This window comes from Colossoma macropomum, unplaced genomic scaffold, assembly GCF_904425465.1.
Source record: "Colossoma macropomum unplaced genomic scaffold, Colossoma_macropomum, whole genome shotgun sequence".
Lineage (NCBI taxonomy): Eukaryota > Metazoa > Chordata > Actinopteri > Characiformes > Serrasalmidae > Colossoma > Colossoma macropomum.
In genome coordinates, this window is record NW_023494785.1 from 33,172,951 (window position 1) to 33,180,131 (window position 7,181).

A 7,181-nucleotide genomic window follows, 5' to 3' on the forward strand; every position below is an offset into this window, starting at 1 on the left:
TAATCAAAGTCTTTTGCTCGAAAGCGGAGGTAATCCTCTTTCACTTTACCTATATCGCCTTGAAGAACTTGCAAAAGATCACTTCCATTTCCATCATCAACAAAGTAAATCGCTTTTTTACAGAATGGAAATACACCAGATGTTCTTCTAAACTACGGTGACTCGTAAATAATAATACAAAAGCTTAATGTAGCTGACATACACCGCTGCTTGCTTATTCTACGACATAGTAGTCTGCACTGACCTTGTAAGCAGCGAAACTTGCACGTTGCTATTTGCCAGCAAAATATACATATGAATTTCGCCTACTCGTCGTGTCGCGTTTCTCACCAATCTGGTTCAGGTTCTTTAGATTTTACACTCTTATAGCTGAAAATGTTGATAAAATCTTGCTCCAAAGGCAGTGACTTGTAAAAAATTCTCAGGAAATGCAACGCATTATAAATCTGGATACACTTTTATTGCTGCCATATAACTTGCACAGGTACATGCAGATATATACTGCTAAAATCATTTCATAGAAAGAAAATGACGTGTGAAGTCCTTCTATATATATATGACCCCTGGCCAGAAGATACCAATTTTGGCTAAATTGGTGTTACGTCCCTGAAAATTTATTGCAGAAAACACATGCTGGCCCTAAGAGTGAATTAATAAAATATTTCATAGTTCTATACATAAAAAAGGTTACAAGAGTTCACCTGTCAGGAAAAGAACCCTCTGTTAGATCTGGCCTTATTATTATGTCCATAATACTTATACAGGTGTCACATATTGGTACCTAATATGTGTGATGAAAAACATATCATAGTTGTGTCAACAGTAAGAAAATATATAGCGGGATGCTTTTTAAGCAGTCCAGTTGTTAGGAAATGCATCCCATCTTAAATCTGGCAACATGGTTATGGCATACGTAACACTTATACAAATATCACATATCCAATGTCCAGTTTTACCAAAAATGTTCCATAGTTCAACAGAAAGAAACCTGCAAGGAAATGCACTCCTTCCCAAATCTGGCTACGTTATTATTACATCCATGATACTTATACAGGTAATCTATAATGTTACCAAATATGTTGAAGGGTTGTAGATTTTCTCCCTTAATCAAATTTGAATCTTTGTAAGTCTTGCTTAAGAACATTTTTCTCCAATCTATACTAACAGACATGGCAGCGGCCAATGGTATAGGAGATGGAAAGCATCCCAGAGAGGCTGAGTCTTTCAGAAGTAAAGATGAGGAGGGGTTCACCACTCTGTGAAAGACTGCACAGGCAAATAGTGCAACAATTCAAGAATAACGTTTCTCAACATAAAATAGCGAAGAACTTTTGCTTTTCATCATCTATGGTACATAATATCATATAGAATAGAATCTGGAGAATCTCTGTATGCACGGGACAAGGTCAAAAAACAGTATTTGCTGGCCATGATCTTTTGGCACTCAGGCAGCAGTGCATTAAAAACAGATATGATTCTGTAGTGTAAATCACTGCATGTGCTCAGATACACTTCTGAAAACCACTGCCTGTGAAAACAGTTCGTTTTAAATGAGCTCAGGCCCAGAGAAGGTGGCAGCATTTCTGGATCCTGTTTATATATGGTTTCTTCTTTGTGTTTTAGAGTTTAACTTGCCTTGCAGGTTTCTTTCTGTTGAACTATGAAACATTTTTGGCAAAATGGGACCAATATGTGATACCTGTATAAGTATCACATATGCCATAACCATGTTGCCAAATCTAAGATGGGATGAATTTCCTAGCAACTGGACTGCCTAAAAAGCTTCCCCCCTATAACTTTCTTTCTGTTGACAAAACTATGACATGTTTGTAATCACTCATATTAGGGACCAATATGTGACACCTGTATAAATATCATGGACATCATAATAATGAGGCCAGATTTAACAGGGGGTGCATTTTCTGGCAGGTAGACTGCCTTAAAAAGCATCATTGTATAATTTTCTTTCTGTTGACACAGTTATGAAATGTTTTCATCACACATAATTGTGAGCAACATGTGAGACTTATGCAAGTTTCACAGATGCAACAACCCCCCAGCCAGATCTAACAGAGGGTTCTTTTCCTGACAGGTGAACTCTTGTAACCTTTTTTATGTATAGAACTATGAAATATTTTATTAATTCACGCTTAGGGCCAGCATGTGTTTTCTGCAATAAATTTTCAGGGACGTAACACCAATTTAGCCAAAATTGGTATCTTCTGGCCAGGGGTCATATATATATAGAAGGACTTCACACGTCATTTTCTTTCTATGAAATGATTTTAGCAGTATATATCTGCATGTACCTGTGCAAGTTATATGGCAGCAATAAAAGTGTATCCAGATTTATAATGCGTTGCATTTCCTGAGAATTTTTTACAAGTCACTGCCTTTGGAGCAAGATTTTATCAACATTTTCAGCTATAAGAGTGTAAAATCTAAAGAACCTGAACCAGATTGGTGAGAAACGCGACACGACGAGTAGGCGAAATTCATATGTATATTTTGCTGGCAAATAGCAACGTGCAAGTTTCGCTGCTTACAAGGTCAGTGCAGACTACTATGTCGTAGAATAAGCAAGCAGCGGTGTATGTCAGCTACATTAAGCTTTTGTATTATTATTTACGAGTCACCGTAGTTTAGAAGAACATCTGGTGTATTTCCATTCTGTAAAAAAGCGATTTACTTTGTTGATGATGGAAATGGAAGTGATCTTTTGCAAGTTCTTCAATGCGATATAGGTAAAGTGAAAGAGGATTACCTCCGCTTTCGAGCAAAAGACTTTGATTAAGAGAGGGGATGCATCTCGTGGCAGGGGTGCCGAATTCGGCACAACACCGGCTTGAGCTTGGCTTTTACGTTCCTGGCTAATTCAGCAGAGGAAATGACTTGAGTTCAGTATTATTGAAACATTTAGTAATTACAAATGCAGTTCCACAGTATTCTCCAAACAGTAAGGGTAAGAACTGATATTACTCTCCGCTCTTTTTTGTGTTTTGTTTTGTTTGTGCTGTATGTTCTGTCTTCTAAATCACCTGGGACAATATTTCTCATTCTCATTTGCTTATCAGGTTTATTCGCACGTTAATTAGCTTAGCTCAGTTGCAGGTAAATGAAGCGTACGGCTAAAATGCTACACTCTTAAAAAGATGGTTCTTCAAGGGTTCTTCAGTACAAGCAAGGCTTTTATTTTAAACCGGGTTCAATATAGAACCATTTCACGCTTAAGGGGTTCTTTGCATGGTGTAGTGGTTCTTCAGTTCGATGGAGCATGTGCTGTATATTTTTCTATATAGGACCTTTTTGAAAACGGTTCTATAGAGCACCAAAAAGGCTTCTGCTGTTGTTACAGGCATGATATTATAACAAAAGCAGAACCCTTTTTGGTGCTATATAGAACCACTTTCAGAAAGGATTCTGCTATTTTTACACTGTCAAGCCTGTAACAATAGAAGAACCCCTTTTGGTGCTTTATAGAACCATAAACAACACATTCTCCATCATTTAAGCATGCAAATGGTTCTTTGACTGTTAATAGTTCTACATAGAACATTACAAAAACTGAAAAAAAAACAAAAACATTTTTTGAGGAAAATGTTGAAATGTTCCTTTAAGGTGACACAAAACATTGTATCATAGTTTCACCCACACCTTTGATATGACCTAATCATTTGTCACCCTGATAAATTTTTAAAATGAATATAATATCACTTTCTCCATCACTGAATCCATTCAGTCTGTCAGGGATGTGCCTGTCAACCCTTTCATAGCACAACATGAGACTGTCATCTCATATGACATGAACAGTGAGCACATTAGCATAGTTATCAATGCAGTTTCTGTAGAGGAAAGAAACAAGGCTGTTTATTATCCCCCAAAGCTCCCGACCTTTGTATGAACTTGCCCCTATTGGCCTTACTCAGCTTTCACCCCTAGTCAAATGCTATGTTTCTCATGAAGAACTGCAGTGATTATTGTTATAACCTGTATGGCCCTATTAGATACAAGTGGATGTGTGACTGGGGGCCGGATGTGAAGCGAGAGATACAACACTGTTTTTTTTATACAAATGGGCTACACTGTTTCTCAACAGAGTCCTCAGGGCCCTCTGGAAAGTCCACATTTTTTGCAAAAATTTGTCACCACATTTAAAGGTATAATCTACAAAATAAGACTTTGAACAGTAAAAATGATTATGAGGAATAGTTATATGTTGCTTGCATGCTCTAGAATCCTAGCCCTATAATCACAGTATGTTTTTATAAGTGTTTTTTTTTTTTTGCCACCCCTTAAGTTATGCGTTTAGAGGCATGTTTTTACTCCTACTTCATTATAATCTCACGAAAACTTTCAACAACAACTCTCTTTAGTTATCATTTTCATAAAACAGGTCATTCTGTTCTAAAATCTGGTTGGCTGAGGATCCACATTTGAAACCGCAAAGCAGTTAAACGTAAAACATTGTTAATGTACAATTCTAACCCATGCATTAAATTATGCATCATCAAATTCAGGAATGTCAAAAGAGCAAAAGTTTTCTTAAACAAATCGATTCTAGTTTTCCTCAGTTTTCAGTAAAATCTGCTCCAGTCATCTCTGGCTTCATAGAACTCTCCCTCCTCTATTCCCTTAACTACATAACAGTGCAGCTCCAGGCTTCCCTAACAACTTTGGTACTGGTCAGCATGCACACAGCCCTTGGCTAGATCTGAACTTGGGCTAGATCTGTGCTACAATGGCAGCTGGAACTTGATCCTTTCTTTGAAACGTGTTTCATGGTAGCCTTTCATGGTTCATGGTAGGCTTTTCCAGTAGAGATGATGGGATAAAGTACTAGAAACTTAGCAACACATTCCTGAAGGTTAGTGGCGTAACAACATTGTTGGGCAGGATAAAAAAATAAAGATAAAAATCTTTATTGGGCCCCTCATATAGACACTGACACAATTGATTACCCACAACAGAAAGATACCTTAACAACATACCTCACTGATTAGCCTCCATCAACACTACACAGACAACTGTGACGTCTATTTTATCTGTTTCTTTTCACTGCTGTTGGAAGAAAACTTTGTATCTTCAAAATTATGACTTTACAGGAGAAGAAAAAAACATACTTTACTTTTAATGTATATCAATGTAACTATATGTTTTTCCAAGTCATTTTGGGCCGTTTCTTTTGGTTCATTCATCAAAAGGCACTTTCAAATTATATCAAAAATTTAAACATGATAAAAATGGAGTAACAAGGTTTTGTTCTGATAGCAGCGATATTCATAATGCAGCTCATTTACGATAACTGTTTTCACAACCTGATATATTCATTGTTTCTAACTCATGTCTTGAGTGCGTCGACCTGTTTGAGACATTTCAATAGGCAGTAAATGGACAAAGTGTGGGGTGGTCCCACTGGTGTTGAGTGGAAATCATCACAACTTTTAATTTTTTATGTACAAATTAACGTCTAGTTGTCTCGTCTCCTTGCTGATGGATTGCATGTCGTCTGTGAGTAATTTTCACTTTCAAGTTGGAATCCATGACCTATTAAAGAGAAGCAAAGATCTATTAAAGAATCAAACTGGATCATTTATAGTAAGCTGTGAAAATATGCAACACTAAGTAAATACAAGTAGAGCAGAGCTGTTGTCTATGAAGACAACTTATGGACCACATTTCCAGCATCAGTTTCACTAAAGAAAATGCTAAAAGAGATACCAGACAGCGAGGTACTGTCAACAGTTATCAGCAGCTATCATCCCATCTGGTTGGTTGCTATGCACCAGAAAATACAGCTCCCAGCAGGAATGATCCATCTGGACACCTGCTTGGCCAGTCTGTACAGAGCTGCCCTCCCTCTGTTCAATAGAATGTTTTAGTCATACCAGGAACCAGTGGTAGCCGTAACTCAAAAGAATGCAGCTGCACCAAATTATCCAACTGAACGAGCTTTATGAAGAGTGACCTAATTTGATGTGGCATGGTTTTAAAATAAGTCCAGAAGAAGCTCTGCACACACATTGGGTGGACTGTATTTTCTCCCTCTCTTTTTTAAATTATGCCCGAGACATTTCTTGACCCATCCACCATTACAGGGGATTTCTGCTGATTTTTCAAAATCAATGGTTAAAATAAACAGTCATTGACGTGAAATGCGCAGTTCTATAGAAACTTACAGAGTAGGGCTGGACAACATGACAATATTCAGCGTTATCGTGATAAATTACATCACAGTATGTCACAGTACACTTTTCTGAGCGCAAGGTGGATTTCGTCAGTGCTTAAAAGTATACCTGCATGTTTGATTACAAAGAGAGTATAATTGGTCCTGTTGTATTGAATTTAGTGCAGCACAGTGTGTGAAAGGGTATTTATAGTTTTTGCTAGTATTTTCTAAATGTGGCACTACTTAGTTATTTCCAGTTTATCAGATATCAGAAAAATTATATATTGTGACATATCATGTACTTTGAAAACTTCTTTAAGTATAGTGTTATTGCCTTTTTGCCATATAGCCCCCCCACCATATTACTGAGTCAGAATTCTTCACAGTGGTGGTGATATGAACCAGACGTCTGAAGAGTTTAATGCCACTAAAAGCTCCCTAAAAGAGAGTTATTATATAAAATGGTTATAAATACACTGCCTGATGCCTTGAGATTTGATCACTATTTTTGAAATATGAGACATTCTGGATGTTCATTTTCAGTGTTCTTCAATTATTATGGAATCATGTCCAGCTCTTATTGAATAATTCTTGATTTATTAAAGCTTCCTACAAATGACAGTACTGTGAAAAAAAGACCATCCTTCAGTTATTTAATTTGCAGTTAAAGTGGTCATTTTGTACAAGTTGTTAATTTTTTCAGGATATTTCTGAGATTAAATATAAGATTATGCACTTGTATAACAAAGGGGAGCATCGAAGGAAACATGAGTGAAACTAGAGTTAAAAAAATGATTAAAAGCTACAGAGAAAATGGGCCTCCTAAAAACCGTGCAAGACCTCGTAGACCACCAAAACTGTCCCCATCAGGTAAACATTTCGTAAGCTTTCATCTTTGAGAGAGGAAAAAATCAAGCTCCACTCTTGATTAAGATCTGGAAAAATTCACAGGTGTTTCTGCCCATCCTTCCACTATAAGAAGAACTCGGCACTATGAGTCTGAAAAGATGTGTAG